This window comes from Hyaena hyaena, unplaced genomic scaffold, assembly GCF_003009895.1.
Source record: "Hyaena hyaena isolate Hyena2069 unplaced genomic scaffold, ASM300989v1 scaffold_623, whole genome shotgun sequence".
Lineage (NCBI taxonomy): Eukaryota > Metazoa > Chordata > Mammalia > Carnivora > Hyaenidae > Hyaena > Hyaena hyaena.
In genome coordinates, this window is record NW_024081255.1 from 1,135,400 (window position 1) to 1,159,761 (window position 24,362).

Sequence of the window (24,362 nt, forward strand, 5' to 3'; positions counted from 1 at the left end):
TGTGCAGGCATGAAAGAGCTACAGAAATATTTAGGGAACACTCAATATCTTTAAATAACTGAATTTAGTAAGAGATTACATTCATATAACTAATTTTTATTATTGTCAAATAATATTACTGGGATTACTAGGTAAAGATTGAATTAGGTTGCTCATCAACCATGTCTGCCTCTTTTGTCATTAGATTCTTCTCTGCCCTACTCACACCCTAGAGCAAGAGACCATTGTTCTTGACTGACAAAGCCCTACCACCCTTGGCAATATTCACCCTCCTAATGCACATTCCCTCAAGTGTGTGTTCTCTGTTATCAGGAAACACATAAATCTAAAGGAACTAACTAAACAGTAATATTTGTGAGAATAGAGACTGTATTTTTGTTTAGTATTTTATTATCAGGAAATAACAGGTATTTGACAAAGTTTGGCTGCATGAATGAATGTTTGCTTTGTTCCCAACATGACTAGAAGTTGACTATGTGTTTTCTTAGTCAATCTTCCAAACTATCCTAATAGTGAAATATAGACACTGTTTTACATGGAGAAAAACGAGGTTCAGAGATGTTTATTGACTTGCCAAAATCTCATATATACTAAAAGACAGAGTTGGTATTTATTTCAGATCTATATAACTCCAAAATTCCTGTGCTACAATCTACTTTAGCATCCTCTCTCCCTGCATGAGGTTGAGTTCATCACAAGATTAAAAAAAAAAAAAGTATTGATAATGCATTAGTAAAAACCTTTATGACCTCCTGCCCAGAGAATAATGATAATGGACTGAGCATCCCCACTAAGAGACAAAGTAATTATAATAATAACTAACATCCATAGTAATAATTATCGACACTTTCAACTTTTGTTAGTTCCTTAAAGTTTATAATTACTTTCCACATTTGATTTAGAAATGTTAAGTGATTTGCCCAGTGTTGCATGAGTATAAGTGATGGGGCCAGGTTTCTCTGTGATTCTGAAGAGCTTCTATGAAATAATTCTTCATCACCTAAAAAATGCAAGCAATGGTAAGGAAGCAGGTAACTTGTCTGGACATTGCTTGAGAGTCTTCCTATAAACTGAAGGAAGGACTTTCTCTTAATTGCCCTCTGTCCCATTCTACTCTGACAGCCCAGTCACATGAGCAGGAAGGCTGCCTTCTGTTCACTGAAGGCTGGTAAGAAAGCCTGGAAATGGTAGTGGATAATGGTAAGGTTTATTTCTTCAATATCTGCCTGTACCAAGTGTTCTACCAGCAAGTCCATTCCATAAAACTCTAGCTTTTGATAACAACAAACATTTCAAAGGAACCATAAAATATTAATTATGGAAAATGTTTAGAAAACATATCAAGTCTTATCTAACCTTTGGGCATATGAAGAACCTGAGATACAGGAATAGATTTTCCCAAGGAAAAGCCAAGATTAATGAGAAATTCAAGATTAAAATCAGTTTCTTTCCTTCTTCTCTCCTTGCTTTCCTTCTGCAGTAACTAATCATCTGTCAAATCAATGTAAAATTTCAAAGATACAAATTATTTCCCTGCATATCTGTATGTGTGTATCTGTGTTTAGGCTGGGGGGGGGGGGGGGGGAAGGGGAGCATGCATGCACATGTGTGTGTTTTCCAAACAGGCTTCTTGCCACTGAAGATATAAGGCGGATCCTCCAGGAATTCACTATCATAAGAGAAATAACATTGTAAATAAATAATCACCAAAAAACAGCAGTTACACATGTCATCATAGCGATATTTTCAAGATTGAATATCACTCCTTTGAGCCAAATCAGCTTGTTGGTGCCTTCTGTTTCTTAGTCTACAGCTTGTTTCTTTCCTCCAGATTGATTCTTATCACCTTGTCAATTGCAGCCCTCATAGGAGATCAGAGTGGATGACATTATAACCCAGAGCAGACCTCAGGGACCAGACCCTGTAGCCAGGACTATGACACTTTCCTTCCATTAACCCTGAATGAGTGCTAAAGATGGAACATTTTGGTTTACAATTCCCTAAACACCTCTTGAGTTCAGCTTGCCTCAAGTAGGACCATACATCAGAATTACATTTTCCCTAGCTTGAGTGCCTTATATTCTGGTTTGTTCCAGGGGATTCAGTTTTCAAGTACCAAACCCTGTTCTTAAAAGCCACTCTTTCAAATGTTCAGAATGTTCTGTTTGTTTTTAAACTCAGTGGAAGAGATTAAACAGAAATGGTTTTCCAATGAAGAAGAAGCTAGTATAGAAACTGGATTATAATTAGGACAATCGGTAAGTACAGAACTTCTGTTTGCAGGACAGCTAATTGCCTATATCATCCAATATTTCAAGCTGATACCAGTCACTGGTATCCATTTTTTCATCTAGTGAATGGTTTAGGGAAGGGGACCATTTAAAATTTTAACCAATATGTTCTTTCCTCCTTCTCAAAATAACAAACCCATAATACTATAAAGCATGCAGGAATAAACTTTAGAAAGAACAACTACACATCAGATTAGGGCTAGCTATTAGCCAATATTTTTAAAGTAATGGACAATAATTGTACAATAATGATCAATCACAAAACTCACTAAATATAAACAAAATAATATATAGATGTAGATAGATATACGTCTTCTACTTAACATACTGTTAAGAGCCAATCTTAACATACTGTCCATTATGCACATTTGGACCCTTTATTTCCATTAAGAAATAACATGAATAAGAAGATTCTATCAGGTTTCCATTACTGTCATTTGTAATCAGACACAAGCTCTAGTTTCCTAACTAGTCAACATACTAAAGGCTTCTGCTACATCTAATAACAGTCACTTAGACCCAGGAATAGTCCTCTGATTTAAGTCACAAAAACTCTTCATATTTAAGCAAAAGAGAAACAAACAAAAAAGACTGGTGGTATTTCTAATTATAATCTGTCTTTGCTATATACTAATCTTTCATCATATTCTGGAGCAAGAACAAATTGCTTGCAAAGAAATGGGTGAATATCTTGGAAGAGTTCTGTTAGGCAATGTAGTAAAAACACCCTCAATAAATATTTCTTCTGAAGCATTTATACAATACATATTTTCTAATGACTGCCCTGTCCCATTCAAGATGCAGCTCTGAGAATACCACGGGGTATTTTGGATCCATGCAAACAATTAAATGTTATTGCCAGGAAAATTCTCTCTTCCTTCTCTCTTCTCCAGCCATCCTAGATGCCTAAAGGAAAAAAGACTAAGAGGAAGAAGGTGGCCCCAGCCCCTGTTGTTGTGAAGAAACAGGAGCCCAAGAAGGTGGTCAATTGCCTGTTTGAGAAAAGATCCAAGAATTCTGGCATCAGACAGGGCATTCAGCCCAAAAGGGACTTCACCCACTTTGTTAAATTGCCCTGCTACATCTGGCTGCAGTGTCAAAGGGCTGTTCTCTATAATTGCCTAAAAGTGCCTCCTCAATTAACCAGTTCACCCAGGCCATTGACCACCAACTGCTTAAGCTGGCCCACAAACACAGACCAGAGACAAAGCAAGAGAAGAAGCAGAGATTGTTGGCCTCGGCTGAGAAGAAAGCTGGGATGTCCCCGCTAAGATGCCACCTGTCCTTTGAGCTGGGGTTATTATTGTCATCACCTTGGTGGAAAACAAGAAGGCTCAGGTGGTAGTGATTGCACATGATGTGGATCCCATTTAGCTCTCTGTCTTCCTGCCTGCCCTGTGGGGTTCTCTACTGCATTACCAAGGAAGGCCAGGCTGGGGCTTCCAGTCCACAAGAAGATCTGCACCACTGTCACCTTCACACAGATTAACTTGGAAGACAAAGAAACTCTGGCCAAGCAGGTGGAAGCTATCAGGACCAATTACAACAACAGATAAAGTGAGATCCATGGTCACTGGGGAGACAACGTCCTGGGTTGCATTGCCAAGTGGGAAAAGGCAAAGACTAAAGAACTGGTCACCCAACTAGATAAATGTAAACTGCCCAATTTCTTTACATAAAAGTAATTTTTAAAATTCTCTTTAAAAACAATGCCATTGCCAGAATAATAGAATGGATGCAAACAAACTAACATGACATTACAGAAGAAAAAATAAATGACTGATCTGGGGGGAGTCAGGAAAGGTTAATAGGTTGACAACTGAGGACAAACAATAGTATTTAGGTTCATGTGTAGGGGAGAATAGGAAGGGACAGATGCAAGGTGGGGAGGCTGGAGAATTCTAGTGGATTTAATTACAAGTTGTCCAACCATGAGTGAAAAGGAGGGCAGAAGTGGATGGTTAGAGCTAATGCAATTTCTATTCCTACATACCTACTGCATATATATAGTTCTTCAAGCAAAAAAAAATTCTTAAAAATCAAAATGTTATTACTTTTGGTAAAGATGATTTTCCAAGCTGGAAAAGATTCCCAGTTTTTTCCTTTCTTGCTCTCTATTATAGTTCATCCTTCTGCAGCTCTTCTCTCCCAACACAACCTCCAAACTCGTTCTACAGTACTTGTTATGCAGAAGGCTGAAAGATGAAAAGTTATTCAAACAGCACACTACAAGCTAACTATTCCAAGCGTATCTATTGACTGAAGAGATTTGCATTACGAACTAAATCAGTGCAAAAAGACAATGGTAAATAGCAGCAAAAACAAAGAAATAGATCATTTAAATAAAAGAAAAGGCACTACCACCACCATGTATCCATTTCTCCTTGGCTGAAATTCACCCTGGAGGAACCGATATAAACTAATATGAAAATACTGCTTTCATTGTATAAAGGAAATCCAATGGAATGGAATGCTAATTCTGTATCTCAGATAGTCAAACAGTAAAACAAGAGATACATTCAAGTACAATACTTCCAGTTTTTGCTGTACACACACTAAAATTCTGGAGATATAAAGATAAACAAGACATAGTCATTGCCCCCAAGGATGTAACAATTCTTAAAGGACACAAATAAGTAATTGCAATACAAATTGGTCAAGTGTACAAAGAATAATAGACAAAATGTCATGGGAGGAATTATCCTACTGTATTTGGTTGATATTATGTGGGGGAGAGCAGATAATTGACCACAAAAACTTAAGAGGTTACATTTAAGCCAGAAGGCTAATAAATGGAAATGTTGATAGGGGTTGCAGAGAATAGGGGATATGGAGTGGCCTGTCAGGAAGAGAAAATAATGTACAAAGTCTCAAGAACATGAAATAATATGACCACAACAATTATTCCTGTAATGAGAAGGAAAAGGGATATCCGTGAGACTGATGGAAAGAAGGTATGGGACAAGGGACAGGAGGTTAAGCTGAAAATATTCATGGAGCCAATGTGTAACTTCCTTGCTATACATCAAGAAAGTTGCCTCAGATCAGATTCTTGAAATAATCAGATTTGCTTTTCAAGAAGGAAACAAAAGTAGGGACAAGGTGAAGCAAAGAGATTTTACTTAGGAAGACATAGGAAGAAGTTATTTTAATAATTTGGAGTGGCAGATGCTGGAATCCAAATCAGAGTTTATATTGACAGGGGTAATTTTTTAAATTCAGCCAAAAAGAAACAACTAAAGAATATTTACTAATGATAAAAGTGCTAAGCCTTTCTCCCAGCTAAAATGCTTTTCTTTTTTAAGTAAAAGCAGTAAGGAGCTCGACAGAGATCTTGCTTTCAGAAATCCCAAGAGTTCTGATATATTCTAAAGACTTTGAACAGTACCTATCAACTATCAGGTGTTTGATACTACCTGGAGAATGAGCAAATGAATGAATGAATGAATGAACGAACAAATGAATGAACGAACAAACAGAATTTTATCTGGCATCTGACTCAGATCAGCTTTCCTAGGAACTAAACTTTGAGGTAGAGATTGGAATACAGGAGGTGTTCGGGAAAGCACTCTCAGGAAAAACAGTTTTAAGAGATCAAAGAAGCAAGACAGGGCAGAAAAAGATAAGACACAAGGAAGCTTCAGTTAAACCTGGGGGGAATTCTGCACAACTACTCAGCATTATCTTGTTCTTGTACCCTAGGTCAACTAGTCATTGGATGAGAACCACCAATCTGGCTAAAGGAGTTCCCAGGAAGGGAGTCAGCGCTACACTATTGTTAGCTGCCAACCAGCCCAGCCTCTGGAGAAATAAATGTCTCATACCTGGTGGGGAGGTGAGTGTGTTGTGCACTGGAGTTTCCACTACCTCCCAATTTATAAAGGAGAAAGCAAACGACTGGCTTAATCTAAAAGCAGGCAGGGGGCATCAGGAATCAAAATTGCAGTTCTTCTAGGTTAGGTTCTAGGGCAATACCAAGTGCTTATAAAGTATGGGCTAAAACCCCATACTTCCTACACTCCATTTGCACATATCCGTAGTCTCCCTACACATTACTTTTTCTAACAGAAACTGAACATAACAGCAGTGCCCATCTCACAACACCCCCTGAGAAGTGATATTATCTAATTCATGGTGTAGGGTACCAAGTCAGCATTCACTAAATGATTAAATAGTAGTATTATTTAGTAATCCCTGAGATTACAAGTGTCACTTTCCCATTTCTTTCCTGGTTAGTCTCCAATAAGGTATTTTGGGGAATGGAACTGTCCAAGTCTCAATTATCTGAAGTTCAAAGTTCCCTGGTGTCAAGGCCAAGATTTTCTTCTATACAGTCAAGTGTTTTCTACAGAATGAACATGAAATAAATATAAATTAATGGCTACACAGAAAGGGTTAATTCCCCTAACAAGCGGCTCTCCTGTTCAAGAACGTCACAGGAGCAGGAAGACAAGAGGAGCACTTCCCAGACCAGTAAGTTTAAAGAAGTTGCTTAATCTCTCAGAACCTAAGTGTCTTCACTGATAGTAGGACCTTCTTCAAAAGACTGATTTAAAGAGTACATGAAAGAGTATCTACATATAAAGGGCCAAGCAAATTGGCAGGGGGCACTGGCTATTTAAGGGCTTCAAATTCCAAATAATAACTTCCTTTTTGTTTTCGGTCTCTGTTAGTTTCCAAGAGACCTGATGCCTGTTCGAGTACTTAATTATTCTCCCTGAGCTGCGTGGGCTTATACCCCCAGTGACTGAAAATCAAACAAAATATCATGAAACATCTTTAATTGATTATGAAGAGGTGGTGAGATTTTTAATTCAATTTAAAAAAGGACATAAAAGTTGAATACATTGTATGAAAATAGTTATAATGTGTTGTATTACCTATAGTTGGAATAATGTACCAAATCATTGGTTTTGCCTCGTCAACATCTTTGGACCCTAGTCCTACACGCTGCTATGCAGTTGTACTAATATTACCACAGTGTTTGAGGGCAAGGGTTAGAATATTACACAACTTACATTAAACTTAGCTCTGCCACTTTACTAGCATTGTGATGAATTATTTAAGGTCCCTAAGCCTCAGTTACGTTATTTACAAAGTGAGCATAAATGGTAGCATCTAATGCATAAGATTTAGTGATGAATAAATAAGATAATGCATGTAAAGTTGCTTAGTGCAGTAGCTGGGATTCGAGAACTCTTATCAATATAAGCAGCCATCATTTTTTTAAATGCTGTATTAGTTCGTTAGGGCTGCTATAACAAAACACCCAAGACTTGGTGGCTTAAACAACAAAAATATATTTTCTCACAGTTCTGGGGGCCAGAAGTCCAAGATCAAGTTGTCAGCAGGTTTGGTTTCTCCTTGGCTTGCAGGTAGCTTTCTTCTCTCTGTACCTTCACATGGTATTTTCTGTGTGTGTGCATCCCTGGTGTCTTTTCTTCTTATAAAGAGACGAGTCACACCAAATTGGGGGCCCATCAAAATGACCTCACTTTAACTTAATCTTATCTTTAAGACCTTATCTTCATATACAGGTACATTCTAAGGTACTAGAGGTTGGAACATCAGTATATGAATTTTGGAGGGGACAAACCCAGCCCTTAACGACTACTTACTATTTGTTACCTACTACATGTCAGGCACAAGGCCAGAAGCCACTTTCTTCTGAACTTAACCCAAATGTGTTCTCAGCTGTACTTCATAAATCCTTTTACTCTTTATATCAGCTCCTTGAGCAGCTTACTTACGCTTATGTTTTTATCAAAATAGAAAGTTTTTTTTCCTAATTATTTCAGATACATAATATACGTTTATTATAAATATTGAGACATTATAAAAATGTATACAGATAAAGGGAAACCTATCAATAATCCCACCATAAAGAAATAACCACTATTTCCAATTTTGCATATGGCCAGAATTTTTTCTTCTTCTGTTCATACACACACAAATTTGTTATTCTCCAAGACCAGGACTGTACCCTACCTCTGTCCATATTTCTCACTTAAAATATTTTAGATGATTTTTTTCATATAAAAAAAATATGTCTCATAGCTTTAAGACTGCATATTTCATGGTAACTATTTGCCAACATTAACTTATTTGCATTTCTTTTGCTATTATAAAAAAAAGTTCATCCTTGTTAAAGTATCTTTATCCTGATCACTACTTTCATATACTTTCTTATATAAAAATGCAAAAACAATCCTTAGATTTGTTTATACATATTTCCAGATTGCACTGCAGAAAGATGTTCCAATTATACTCCTAAGTGCTAACGGGTTAATATAATTGCCAGGAAACGTGCTGATTTTGCATCAACCCTTTTCTACCCCCTGCTTCCCCCAACCATAACCATCCTTTTGAGAAGCCATATAATATTAATCGAACCAATATAATATGGCCCTTTCTGCTCAGAGTGAAAAGGCTTAAACAGATGATACAATTTGCAAGTAACACATGGAAACATATATCCAAGTGCTAAATTGCATGTAGTACAGATGCTAAGCACCCTGGGAGGCTCAACTTATTTCCTTCTGCTTTTAATCCCTAGTCAGGGTTGAAATGAAACAGACCCATGAGCTGCAATGTGTTTAATGCATTGTACTAAAGGAACATTTAATCTTCTGGCTCAACTTTGGAGAGATTGAAGCAAAAATAGCCCCTACCAACCACTTCTCTACTTTCACCAGGCTCCATGTTTACCCTTACCCTCTAAACATCAGCCACATTGGTTTTCTATGTTACTCTAGTATCAAGCTCACTGCTAAACAAAAGGCTTTCCGCTTGCACTCTCTCTCTCTCTCTCACCCAAATGTTCTTCTGCCATGTCATCTCCCAATGGTTTCTTCTCAGTATTCAGATGTTGATGACATTCATCTCACCCATGACATCTTCAGACAGGCCTTCATTGATGGCCCAGTTAAAGGTACCTTCCATCTACTCCATTAACTTTCTTTATAGTACATACCATGGGTGAGAATTATCTGGATTATTTTGTACTTGTTTCACTTTGGCCTCTATACATTAAAATGTAAGCTCAACAAGGACAGTAATCTTGGTTATCTTATCCATCACTGTATAGAATCCTATATTCCTATCTCACATATATAGTATTTCTGAGACTTTAAGACACATTTTTCATGTTTAAGTATCAAGGTGTATGTTATACTTAATATCATTTAGACAGCAATCGAGATATAAGTGGTATTGCTTACACGTGATTAAACTTGGTCATAGCTGCTCATATCATCATCTCCTCATTGGAATTTGCATACTGTTAAAATTACATGTGTAGAGTTTAATTACCATGTAAAATACCTTTGAAAATACCATGATTCAGTATTAAACTGAAAGAGTGAACACACAGAAAGTCATAGAAAGGGTACCAGTAACGGAATAGATGTTTGATGTTAGTCAAACAAACAACTGTACCAAGAGGAATGATCACATTTTCATATTTTCCTTCAAAACAAAAAGAAGTACATTATGGGGCTTATGAAATGAAGTTACCCATGCAGATTAAGATCTGTTCCATTTTATTACTAAAATACATGCAAAACCTGTGTCTATTACCTCCCAAGCAGATTTACAAATCATAAACATTTTATACATCGAAAAATGGAGCTTCAGAGTACATGAAGCAGAGAGAGACACAGAGAGCTTCAAGTAAAAGTAGACAAATCCACAACTGCAGTCAAATATGACTGATAGAAAAGGTAGGCAGAATGTCAGGAAAGACACAGAAGTCTTAAAAAGCACCAAAAAACTTGATTTAATTGGAAGTAATAGAACATGTCTCTCAACAAAAGCAGAGTATACAGTCTTTTCAAGTGCACGTGGAATATTTACAAAAGAAAAAAAAAGCATATTCCAAGCCATAAAAAATTCAGATCATACAGGTGTACTGGCTTACATCACACACAAAGATAAATTCAAAATGGATTAAGGACCTAAATTTAAGACCTGACACTACATAATCCTAGAAGAGAGCACAAGCTGTAATTCCTCCAACATCAGAAGTGTCAACTTTTTTCTAGCTATGTCTCCTGAGATAAGGGAAACAAAAGCAAAAGTAAACTATTGGGACTACATCAAAATAAAAAGCTTCTGCACAGCAAAGAAAACAATCAACAAAACTAAAAGGCAACCTAAAGAATGGGAGAAGAGATTTGCAAATGACATCACTAACAAAGGATTAGTATCAAAAATACGTAAAGAATTGATACAACACAACATCTCAAAAACAAATAATCCCACTAAAAAATGGGGAGAAAACATGAACAGAAATTTCTTCAAAAAAGAAATACAGATGGCCAACAGACACATGAAAAGATGTTCAACATCACTGATTATCAGGGAAATGCTAATCACAGCTACCATGAGGTATTACAAAATACCAATCAGAATGGCTAAAATCAAAAACACAAGAAACAAAAAATGTCATTAGGGAGGATGTGGAGAAATAGGAATCCTCATGCACTGCTGGTGGGAATGCAAACTGGAGAAGACACTGTTTAAAACAGTATTGAGTCTCCTCAAAAAATTGAAAATGGAACCACCCTACAATCCAGTAAGTACTGGGCACTTACCCCCAAAATACAAAAACACTAATTCAAAGGGATACATGCACTCCTATCTTTTTTTTCTTTTGTAAATATTCCACGTGCACTTGAAAAGACTGTATACTCTGCTTTTGTTGAGAGACATGTTCTATTACTTCCAATTAAATCAAGTTTTTTGGTGCTTTTTAAGACTTCTGTGTCTTTCCTGACATTCTGCCTACCTTTTCTATCAGTCATATTTGACTGCAGTTGTGGATTTGTCTACTTTTACTTGAAGCTCTCTGTGTCTCTCTCTGCTTCATGTACTCTGAAGCTCCATTTTTCGATGTATAAAATGTTTATGATTTGTAAATCTGCTTGGGAGGTAATAGACACAGGTTTTGCATGTATTTTAGTAATAAAATGGAACAGATCTTAATCTGCATGGGTAACTTCATTTCATAAGCCCCATAATGTACTTCTTTTTGTTTTGAAGGAAAATATGAAAATGTGATCATTCCTCTTGGTACAGTTTGTTTGACTAATATCAAACATCTATTCTGTGGAATATATCTACCAAAGAGGTGAAAAATCTATACACTGAAAACTTTAGAAAGCTTATGAAAGAAACTGAAGAAGATACAAAAAAATGGAAAAATATCCCATGCTCCTGGATAAGAATGTTGTTAAAATATCAATACTATCCAAAGCAATCTATATATTCAATGTAATACTTATCAAAATAACACCAGCATTCTTCACAGAGCTAGAACAAACAATCCTAAAATATGTATGGAACCAGAAAAGACCCCAAATGGTCGAAGCATTCTTGAAAAAGAAAACCAAAGCTGGAGGCATCACAATCCCGGACGTCAAGCTATATTACAAAGCTGCAATCATCAAGACAGTATGGAACTGGCACAAGAACAGACACTCAGATCAATGGAACAGAATAGAGAACCCAGAAATGGACTCACAAACGTATGGCCAACTAATCTTTGACAAAGCAAGAAAGAATATCCAATGGAATAAAGACAGTCTCTTCAGCAAGTGGTGTGGGGAAATATGGACAGCGACATGCAGAAAAATGAACTTGGACCATTTTCTTACACCCTACACAAAGATAAAGTCAAAATGGATGAAACACCTAAATGTAAGACAGGAAGCCATCAAAATATTCAAGGAAAATGCATGCAAAAACCTCTTTGACCTTGGCCACAACAACTTCTTACTCAACATGTCTCTCAAGGCAAGGGAAACAAAAACAAAGGGGAACTATGGGGACCTCATCAAAATAAAAAGCTTTTGCACAGCGAAGGAAACAATCAGCAAAACTAAAAGGCAACTGATGGAAGAGGAGAAGATATTTGCAATGACCTATCAGATAAAGGGTTAGTATCCAAAAATCTATAAAGAGCTTATCAAACTCAACACCCAAAAAACAAATAATTCAGTGAAGAAATAGGCAAAAGATATGAATAGACACTCCCCAAAGAAGACATCCAGATGGCCAACTAACACATGAAATAATGCTCAACATCACTCATCATCAGGGACATACAAATCAAAACCACAATGAGATACCACCTCACACCCACCAGAATGGCTAACATTAACAACTCAGGCAACAACAGATGTTGGCGATGATGCAGAAAAAGAGGATCTCTTTTGTGCTGCTAGGGGGAATGCAAACTGGTGCAGCCACTCTGGAAAACAGTATGGAGGTTCCTCAAAAAATTAAAAATAGAACTACCCTATGACCCAGCAATTGCACTACTAGGTATTTATCCAAGGGATACAGGTATGCTTTTCCAAAGGGGCACATACACCCCAATGTTTATAGCAGCACTATCCACAATAGTCAAAGTATGGAAAGAGCCTGAATATCCATCGATGGATATATGGATAAAGAAGATGTGGTATATATATATTATATATTATATAGCATATATACATTATAATATATAATATATATATATGGAGTATTACTCGGCAATCAAAAAGAATGAAATCTTGCCATTTGCAGCTACATGGATGGAACTAGAGGGTATTGTGCTAAGCGAAATTAGTCAGTCAGAGAAAGACAAATATCATGACTTCACTTATATGAAGACTTTAAGATACAAAACAGATGAACATAAGGGAAAGGAAGCAAAAATAATATAAAAACAGGAAGGGGGACAAAACATAAGAGTCTCTTAAATATGGAGAACAGAGGGTTGCTGAAGGTGGGATGGGCTATATGGGTAAGGAGTATTAAGGTATCTACTCCTGAAATCATTGTTGCACTATATGCTAACTCTTGGATGTAAATTTTTTAAAATATAAATAAATAAATAAAAACTAGAAAGATGTCAAAATGTATTTAAACAGATAACTGAAATGACTCTACAGTTTTATATTATGATTTTTGTTAAAACTGAATCAAAATATTTTCTCAATCATAATAGAAACTGCAATAAATATGCTATTTCTTTGATTTGGGTTTCTTTGATTTGGTTTTAGTAAATTCTAGGTAAGTGGCTATTGTTCTTTGACTTCTTTAAAGCTTTGACTGCTCTTAATAAATAATATGGATTGGAAAGATACAGGCATGATCTTAATTCCACATTGTGTATGCCCCTCACCATTCAGTAAGCTAGAGAAAGTTTCCGGTATTTTCTCTGCGATTTGAAGTCTTTCTCAGGTTTAGTATAAATAGTTGTAGGTCAACATCTCAACAACTTTCTATAAAACACAAAATAGAATATGTCCAAAATGCTATTTTTCAGGACTATTAAGTTCCAGTGTTATTAAGTTCAAACTTGAACTAGCCCTGTAGGGTGAACTGCAAGAAACATACTCATAAATTCTCTGTGAATTCAGTAGCATTCACTTGGACAGTCTGCACGCTTCTTGAATATTCCCAAGAGGCTCATTTCTGCTTTGTATTTTTCCCCTAATTTCTGCACATGTATTTACAAAATTTAGATATATGCAAGCCTACCCATACATTATAAACAAAGGGGGAAAACCCTTTTAAAAATATGAAATAAAAATGAAATGACCCATATTTTAAAATAATTATTTTATGTATTAGAATAAGTAACCTTGTTATTGTTATTAAAAATATACCACTATGATTCAAAGGTCTGATTCTTAGTTCAACTCATTTCAATACTGTGTTTTAGCAAAACTATCTCCCCACAACACAGAAATCTTTAAAAAGAAAGAGGAAGAACATCATCAGCTTGCTAACTAAGTCATAATACTCATTTACCAATCACATAGGGTTTCACTTCGTGTTTTGGACAAGCTTTAGTCAGTATCTCAAGGCAAAATAAACAGAATGTGGCATATTAATAGTCATGTTTGTAATGTATATTTCAAGTCATTTCCAAGAAAAAAATTTTGTTCGGTCTACTTCTTATTTGACTTGATTAGCTTGTTGTTTTTAGCTTCACTCTGTGTGGCAACAGGCTTGTACAGGGAGGAAAAGAAATGTGGCTCCATCACTTTCCAGTGCTTGCTTTTTCGCTTGCATTATTGATACGATTTGAATTCATAATTCTTTGCAGTAATCCTTTTTAACAGTTTTATTGAGGTATAATTGACATACAATAAATTGCACATATTTAAAGTGTACAATGTGATTAGTTTTGACATATAGACTCAGAAAACCATCACCATACTGTCTTTATTATGCAGTTCCATATTAAGTCTTGAAATCAGGTAGAATATTCTTTATTCTTCTTTCTCAAAGAAATTGGGGCTATTCTAAGTACTCTGTGTTTCCATATGAATTTTTGAATCAGTCTGCCTATTTCCACACACAGATAAAGAATGCTGGAAATTTTTATTGGGATTGCACTAGTCCCATAGATTAATTAGGGAATAATTTACATCTTAACAATTTTGAGTCTTCTTTACCAAATGTCTATTTTCCTATCAAGTATTCAGAGAGATGTATTAAAATCTATGACTAAAATTGTGGACTGTTCTATGTATTAATTGCAGATCTGTTCATTTTAGTGTCATGTATTTGAAGAGCTAATGTCTATTGGTGCATAAACATTTAGAATCATTATGTCCTCTTAATATATTGATCCCTTTATCATTATGAAATTACCTTTTCTCCTGGTAAGAGTCTTTTCTCTGAAATCTACTTTGTCTGATTTTAAAAGTCACTCCAGATTTCTTTTGATCAGTCTTAGCATGGTATCTGTTTCCACTGTTTTGCTTTTAACTTATTACATTAAATTTAAATACATTTCTTATAGGCAGCATATACAATGTCTTCATTTTAACCAATCTAAAAATCTCTGCTTTTTACTTGAGGTATTTAGAACATTTATATCTAAAGCAATAATTCATATAATTAGGTTTCTGTCTTCTATTAGCTGTCTCCCATGTTCCTTTTTCCTGGTGTTCTGCCTTCTATTATATAAATTATTTTTATGAATCCAATTTATTACCTTTGCTGGTTTATGAGCCATAATTCTTCGTCTTGTTATTTTAGTGAGCTTTTTTTTTCTTTTACTGCTCTAGGGTTTATTGTATTCACCTCTAATTTATCACAGTCTACCTTCAAGTGGTATTACACAACTTCTGAGTAGTATAATATCCTTATAATAGTATACTTTCTATTCTCTCCTTCCCCCTTTATGCTGATGTCGTCATATTTTTCTTTTTTACATATGCCATAAACCCACACTATGTTAATTTTGTTTGAATAGCCAATTATCTTTTAAAGATATTTTTAAAAAGAAGTGAAATTTAAATAAATAAAATTCTGTATTTGCCCATAGAATTACATTCCCAAGGCACTTCAATATCTTCCTACAGTTCAGTGATGCTCTGTGCAATTTTTTATTCTCTTTTGCCTCTTTGCTTTGTTCAGTTTCTACTGTTACGTCTTTTCATGTTTACTAACCTTTTATTCTACAGTGTCTAATATGCTGTTAATCCTTTACACTGTATTCTTCATCTGATACATTGTGTTTTTCATGCCTAGAATTTCAATTTGGATCTATTTTAGATCTTCCATTTGTCTAACTAAATTTTAGGATATAAAGAATACAATAAACATAAGAAATGTGTTAGTGTCTTTGCCCATAATTCTAATATATGTCAGTTTTGAGTTACCTTCATCTTTTTTCCTCATTTTGAATCATATTTCCCTGCTTCTTTGCCTGCCTCATAAGTTTATAGTGAATGCCGGATATTTAGAATTTACCTTGTTGGGTATACGATTTTTTGTATTCTCAAATTCTTGAGCTTATTCTGAAATGCAATGAAGTTGTTCCAAATGGGTTGATCTTTTTTAATTTTTCTACTGATATTCATTAGGTAGCACTGAGGTATTCAGTTCAGGGATAATTATTCTGTTAATGAAGTAAGACCCTTCTCTGTTCTCTACCAAATGTAGCATATGGTAGGTCCCATCAGTTCTCCAACACAGGCAAGTCAGAGCTAGTTCCTTAGACAGCCTGTGGAAATTTTAAACATGTAGTTCAATTTATTCCCTCCTCAGGCAGAGTTAGGATCTGGATTTTTCACCTGCTTGCTTGGTATGGAGACTAAGGAAGAGGCTATGGCAACTGCTTGCATGCTGATCCAAACCACCATCTTTGTTCTCACCGATCCTTAGGCACCTAGCACATGCATGGTCCCATCAGTGTGCCAAGATAGAAAGACAAAAGCAGTATCCTGAGCAGCCCCCAGAAAAGTTGCAACATTGGACTTCCAATCCAGCTCTTTCCCTCTGCCTGGGAGAAGAGAGGAGCTGGGGATATCCTTCTGGTTTTATGGTGCTGAGCCAGGGGTAGGGCTATGGTCAGAAGGTGTCTCAATTTTTCCCATTCATTTCAGTGTGACTGGTTTTGCACCTGCTCAGGGTGCAGGAGTTTCTCAACTAGTTTCTGGATTTCTCACTAAGGTAATTCATCTACATGTTGTTGTTGAATCTTGTGTTCATGAGGGAAAGGAGGATCCAGGGCTCAATGCCACTATCTTGCTGAAGTCACCCTATTCTCTTCTGTTAAATGCTAATGTGGATCTTTTGTGTGATGGTCAACAAATGCACAGAAAACATATGAACTGAGCTAAATGCTATCAAGCAATACAATGCTTTTCACTTAGACCGTTAAACCAAGGAAACTGATTGACTATATGAGAAGGAAACAATTTCTTGAGAAAGTTAATAAAGAATAAAAGGATATGTCTCTAAGAAAGGGAAGTGCTCTTATAAAGAACCTATAACAGGAAGAAATAAGGAGCATCATACCTAGAGCTAACATGAGTCACAATGGTGCCAGGAAGGTAGCAGGAGTCTGATCATACACAGTTTGAAAATCTTAGTATTTTAGACTTTATTCTGAGAGTAATCAAAAATGACTACATGATCTTTAGCAGAGAACAACACAATCGAATTTGTGTTTTGAGAAGACTTTTTGTTCCTTCCAGAAAATCAAAAGGAAAGGGAAGAAGTAGGATGGAAAATCTAGTAGTCCTTGACCTAAGTTCGTATATTGGAATGAAGAAGAAAGAATACACCCACTGTCAGCCCACAGAACAGAGAGGGTTAGGATGCTCTTGCCATGGAAGCGTAATACTAGGCAGTACTGTATGTGGTTAAAAATGCCCTAGATTGTAGCAGCTCCTTCAGTGGCGAAGTTGGTTAAGCATCAGACTCTTGATCTTGGCTCAGGTCGTGATCTCTAGGTTTGTGCATTAAAGCCCAGTAATGGTTCTGCATGTACCTGCTTGGCATTCTGTCTCTCCTTCTATCTGCCCCTCCCCTACTTGTGTGTGTGTATGTGTGTGTGTGTGCACGCTCTCTCTCCCTCTCATGCTCTTTGTCTCTCTCAAAATAAATAGATAAACATTAAAAAAGGGCACCTGGTAAGCTCAATCGGTTAAGCATCTGACTTTAGTTAAGAATCTGACTTCAACTCTGGTCATCATCTCACAGTTTGTGAGTTCAAGTCCCACATCAGGTGAGCTCAAGCCCTGCTTCACATGAGTATGAGCCCCACTTCAGCTGAGTCCCACCTCTCTCTCTCTCTCTCTCTCTCTCTCTCTCTGCCCCTCACTCACTTGTGCCCTTTCTCTCTTAAAGAAAAGGGGGGGCCTAGATTGTAAACAGACTTAGGTTCAATTCCAGGCTATTTATTAGTTGTAAAATTCTAGACAAGTCAATTATCCCTATTTTACAGATGATGAAACTAAAGCTCAAACAGTTCATCATACCTACCTCACACAGATGTAATATTATATGTAAAATCTTTCAGTATAATGCTAGCCCCATAATAAATGGACAAAAAACATTAGCTCTTAGGGGCAGTGATGCTGTAAAACCAAGCTGATTCAGAAAGATTAAGTGATATATGCTCCAGGACACACAGCTGATAGATATAAAACTGCTTTCTTAAAAATACCTATTAAGGGGGGGGGGGGGGTGCCTGAGTAGGTTCAGGTGAGCATCTGACTCTTGATTTCAGCAAGGGTCATGATCTTGGAGTTTGTGAAATTGAACTCTGTGCTGAAAACGTAGAGCCTACTTGGGATTCTCTCTCTCCCTCCCTCTCTCTCTCTGCCCCACCCCTGCTTATCCATGAACACAGGCATGAATGCTGGCTTTCTCTTTCTCTCTCTCTCCCCCAAAATAAATACATAAAATTAAAAAATTACCTTTTAATAATCACATAGATTATTTAGCAAAGAAAACTATACCAACTTATACCACCACAAAAAATGCCAATTTCACACTTGGGCACAAACATTTAAAAATGTCATTTAGGGGTGCCTGGATGGCTCAGTCCATTAAGCATCTGACTTCAGCTCAGGTCAAAATAAATGTCATTTAAAAAACATTATTTTCTTAAACAAGATTTTTTTTAATGTTTATTTTTGAGAGAGAGAGCAAGCAGGGGAGGGGCAGAGAGAGTGAGAGAGAGAGAGAGAGAGAGAGAATCTGAAACAGGGTCCAGACTCTGAGCTGTCAGCACAGAGCCTCACATGGTGAGATCTCATGGTGTGAACATGACCTGAGCCAAAGTCAGACACTTAGCCAACTGAGCCACTCAGGTGCCTCTTTATTAAATAATATTTTAAATGATTGTGTTCTATTTCTGGATTTTCCAACAAAAAAATTATTTCAAACATAAATGTTAACATCTGTGGTACTCTGATTGTAAAAGTCTATATCAAAAGTTATACTGAGAAACAGATCACATTCTAAAATATTATAAAGTGAAAATGTTTGCTGTTGTGTCTTATTATCTATTATTGTTTTGCTTTCATTCTTTCACGTGAGTTGATAGTGGCTATATTATTATTCATAACAGCTTATATTTGCCACTTCCAATAGGAAATGTGGAGATTACACCTACATGAAGACCTTTTGGGAAAGCACATGCATGTTCCCTGACCTACTAAGTCAATGCACATTATAATTTATCCTACAAATGTGCTAGCCACCATCGAATTGACCTTTTCATCGAATAGAAGATTTTAGGGAGTAGCAATTTCAGGCAGTGATCCTCCTCACTATTTATTTATCTCATTCTTATAAAGGATGCCAATTTTCTTGGAGATATTCCAGAAATTAAATATTATGGAAAAAAAAGATTTAGAATAAAAATTACTATCTTCACTGACTACAATCCCAGTAAATGTGCCTTTTAGGAACAAAATTTTTTGAGAGTACTAGCAATTGGGTATTTTTTAAGTTTCTTAAACTTTTTAAGAAAAAAAGAGTTTACATGTCCTATACTTGAACCAATGTAATAACATTTCCTATGCTTGAACCAATGTAGAAACAGGTAAAGAATTCCCCCTTATGTGAATGTAAGGATCAAATTCTCTGATGATGAACAGGACTCAGAACCCTGTTTATACTTCAATTCATTTTTCTGCCTCTTTAGACAAATCACATGAAGCCAAAAAATCAGTTTGTAATCAACAGCTCAGTCTCCAACACCATCACAGTTTTCTCTGAAAATGTTGCCTCAGTACTTGAAAAATCATCTTAAAATATATTTTTCAAGTGGCAAGCATAATTGGTGTAACATGAATTAGTCCCACTAATATTCAGACTGATGATGTTTATATTGATCCTGTTCAGATACTCACCACACTTATATGTAACACAAATATGGAAAAAGATGATCAATGATTATGGGAGATCTAACTTTCTGTGCTGACACCGATCCTTGAATTTTTCTTTTAGTTAAAAAAAACTGAGTTTAGCTCTTTGAGCCAGAGGTTGATAAAATAGAGTTATTATTTGAGCTAGTTGCCATCTAAGGAAGTTTTTAGTTGATGTTTTTATGAATCTCTGACCAAGATCACATGGTTAATAAGAGGTGTGTCCCTACAATGGAAGTAATATAGGCATTTGCAAAGATAAATCTCATTGTTTTGTATACATAGTAAAGGAGATGCCAGTATATTGATGTGACTATATTCCACAAGATAGAATCTAAAGGGAACAGGTAATTACTTTTTTAATTCTGATGTTTATTACCTCAGGTTTACAAAGCTGAATTAAATATACTACTCAATTATCCCATGCAAAGCTCTTTTCTTGTTTTACTCCATTTTTATTTTCCCCATTATCATCACTGCCCATCTCCTTTCTCCCACTACCCAGTCTTGACTGTATACGTGACTTTGTAAAACATACAATGTTATTTTATATGTGTATTTGTTTTCTGCTTACATAAATGCTGATTAATTTCTTTAATTTATATTTCAAAACTATGTACCTAAAATCAATCCAAGTTTTAGTATGCGTACCCAGTTAATTGTTCATGATGTTTTACTTATTTTACCAAATATAGACACATAGGTTAACTCATAATTTTCATTACCACAAATATTATGTAAACAAATTAAAATCTAAGATCAATAAAAAAGACCATCTCAGCAGGAAGAGAGAGTCCCATGAAGAAGGGATGGTAAGACGGTAAGATAATCTTGAGTATATCTCATTTATAGGTCTATGTGACATTTTTAATGGGACAGATAACTAGAAGTGGAGATTGTTAGCTTACAGATCTGTCATTGGTAATTTCATTACTATCAAACTTCCCAAAATGGCTGTATCATTTTTTTTTTATATCTCTGCCAACAATGCAAGGTTTCCATTTGTCTACCCTCTTTATCAAAATTTGGTACTTTCTCACTTTCTATAATATTTTCAATGTCATAGGTGAAATTGGTACCTTGTTGTTTTAATATGCCTTTTTTCCATTATAGAAAGCTTGGGTATCTTTTCTCATACTTGTTTGTCATTGTAATAGGATAAGCTAGGCCATGCTGAGATATCAATGACATAATTCAACAAGCTTTTATCTCTTCTGTTGCTATATGCTCCAGAGCAATTCCCCTCTTGTAGTTGCTATCTGCAGCTTCCATCACATGACTTCAAGACAAGATGGGGAAGAGGTGGAGAAGTCATACCATCTCCTTCCCGCCTTAGCCCAGACATGACATATGTCACTCAGAGACCATCAGCCAGAACAAGTTAGTTAATTCCAAGAAAGTCTAAGATATGGACAGCACTGCATGAATATTTTGTGAATACTGTCTGCCACAGTGATTTAACTTTCCAAGAAGTCTGTATGCTACGGCTTACTACAATATTTTTTATGTCATTATAATAAAAGGGAAAAAAAACCCTGTAAGCAATGATCAAGGAATCAATTTTGTGTGTCACTGCCAGATACAATCATGTCACTGCTCTGTTCACAAACCTTCAATGGCTCCCCACAGCCTAACAGGCTAAACTTCTTGGCCTAGTTTTCTCTCCAGTAATGGCAGATCAAATTTAGAATGACTTTCCAATCCCATAAATTTTTGATCAGTTTTTATTCAATCTTTGCGTAAAGTGGAGGATAGTGATGGTCCCTTAAGAATTGGTATAGAACTGAATGAAATTTAATAAGACTCCTGACAGTTATGTGATTGTGATTTGTAGAGCTTTCATTTTATAACCTTAAGCAATATTGACCTCAGAGAAGAATAGATAGAATGAGAGACAAAAAGAATGAACATGTTATTCATCTTTGCTCTAGTCTTCCTACTTGATAACCACTCCAATAAAAGTCGAAATTAATTTCTGAATTAAACTTAACACCAATTTTCTTTTGAGGAAGTTGATTCATTGCCAAGACATTTCTTATACAATATGCAAGAACAGATGACAGGTAAATGGATTTTACGATGAGCACATTGACAGGTAATATAAAGGTATTGATAGAAATAAACAAACAAAAAATAAGTGCCACGGGTTGAATCTCAAAAGGACAGCCTAGGGAATTTGGGAGGTCCCTTTAACATAGCCAGTTTTACTTTGAACCCCAAGAGATGGCCCTGATTCTCTCAAGCAGAAAGAACACATTTTGAAACTATGCTCTTCAATTATTTCAGTCGAGCACACAATACAAATAGCTCTTAGGGTGAGCTGAAGTATCTAGAAGTTTATAGCCCTGCTTTAAAAAAAATTACCTCTGCTAGATTTCGTAAAATGTCATTTCAATTATTTTCGCACAATAGCATGGCAGAAACAATGTTTCCTCTGATTAACTTGACACGTGGTAATTTGGGTAGAGTTTAACTTTATTTATCTTTGACTAGAACAAATTGTCTCTCTGCCCTTGTTTATACAAAATGCTGTTATTTTTGTTCCTTTCATTTTTATAATCCGTGGCTTGGTTTCATCTTAAATGTTTGTAATTGTACGTTGAGGCAGGCTTTTAACTGCCTCAAACTCACAGCTAAGAAAGCAAAATGGTGTGCTGAGGAGAGGTGGGGAGAGATTCAGTACACACATAAGATGTGTTAAACAAAAGCCAAGGATAATTTTCTTAAAAAATACTCTGACAGAACAATGAACTAACAAGGGGTTTCCAACTTGAAAAAAGAAGAAAGGAAAGAAAGGAAGGAAGGAAGGAAGGAAGGAAGGAAGGAAGGAAGGAAGGAAGGAAGGAAGGAAGGAAGGAAAGAAAGAAAGAAAGAAAGAAAGAAAGAAAGAAAGAAAGAAAGAAAGAAAGAAAGAAAGAAAGAAAGAAAGAAAGAAAACTGAAAACATTTCTAATGCAACTTGGTTCCAATTCTAATTTACACTGAAGAATACTTCCTTACACTTAAACTTATTGCTGAAAATTTAGATCAGGGAGACTCCAACAATCTGGCCTCAACCTAAATAGGAAAAGTTCACATGTGAAGTAAGAAGTCCTCCTTAAAGAGCACTGGCACATTAGATGGTGTTCAGAAATGGCAATTAGCCTTGAGAACATACAAACACATACCCTATTGTGAATATAAATGTGAATTGTATTCCCTTAATTATGCTCCATTTAATTGGGCCATCCTGGAGTAGATCATAGACTCAGGCAAAGCCCAGAGTTTAAAAGTCACCTCAGAGGCTACTTCAACCCACAAAGCTTATTTATTTTCTCTCTCCAACACACTTTATTTTAATTCCGTTGATGTTCATGAAATTCTATTCACTGTTGATCTGGCCTATGTATGCAATATCTAGACGAATTATTTTATGTAAAGTCTCAGTGTTGCACAGAGAAAATGAAAGAGAAAAAGGAACCTACTGAGCACCCACAACTGGTCATGACTTTTATATATTATATTCATATAATTATATACCTTATATATTAATATAATATAATTATATTAACTCTCATAATCCTCATAATTATCAAAATGTATACCTATTTAATTTGTCTTATGTTTACATGTTTTGCTTTTATGTTATATTTTTTATAAAATTAATGATGATCCTCATAGAAACAGTGGAAAGATATTCAGAGGAAACTACAAATCATCCATAATCTATGGTCAAGATATTATCACTACTGAGCTGCTATTCATTTTCCATGTGGAAGTCTTAGTTTTTAATGTAATTGGAATCATATGGGTTATACAGTTTCTTGCCCTTGAATTTTCACTGAAATCATATCACCAACATTTTCCTATGTCATTATAAATTCTCCATCCATGACTTTCAAGGGCCCATTATGTTTCATCATTTGGATGAACCATAATTAGTCTAACCTCTGGTATTTGGTGAAGGTGGGGGGGGACAGTAAATTTGCTTAGAATCTTACTTTCTATGAAACCAGAATGTATCTACAATAGTAATACTGTGAACTGCTGTGGCCACAGCCCCTCTTTTGAGGTTATTGCTATAACCCAGTTGAAATCTAAAGGTCAGTACAAAAAGTGCACTAGCATGAGATGAAGGGGAGGGGATAGTTCGGAGAGATAACTGAGAGTCAGCAGGACACACGGCACTCTGATCTCTTATGTATTCTATTATTCTAGCCAAAATTTAAAAGGGTTAGGTTCAAAACATTTAGGCATTTATGTACTGGTCTCCAGATCTTCCTGAAGCCTCATCAAATTTGTGCACACCTAACTCCTAATATAAATTCATCTTCTTGGTAATTTGAAGCGGGGGGGGGGTTGGATTGTGTGACAACATGCAACCAAATCCATATTTCCTAGTGAACAAACATATTTT

General features: G+C 35.8%; 1 pseudogene; it reads left to right on the forward strand.

Moving 5' to 3' along the window:
* Nucleotides 1-3,160: 3,160 nt before the first annotated feature.
* Nucleotides 3,161-3,665, forward strand: LOC120249025 (annotated as a pseudogene).
* The last annotated feature ends 20,697 nt before the right edge of the window (nucleotides 3,666-24,362 follow it).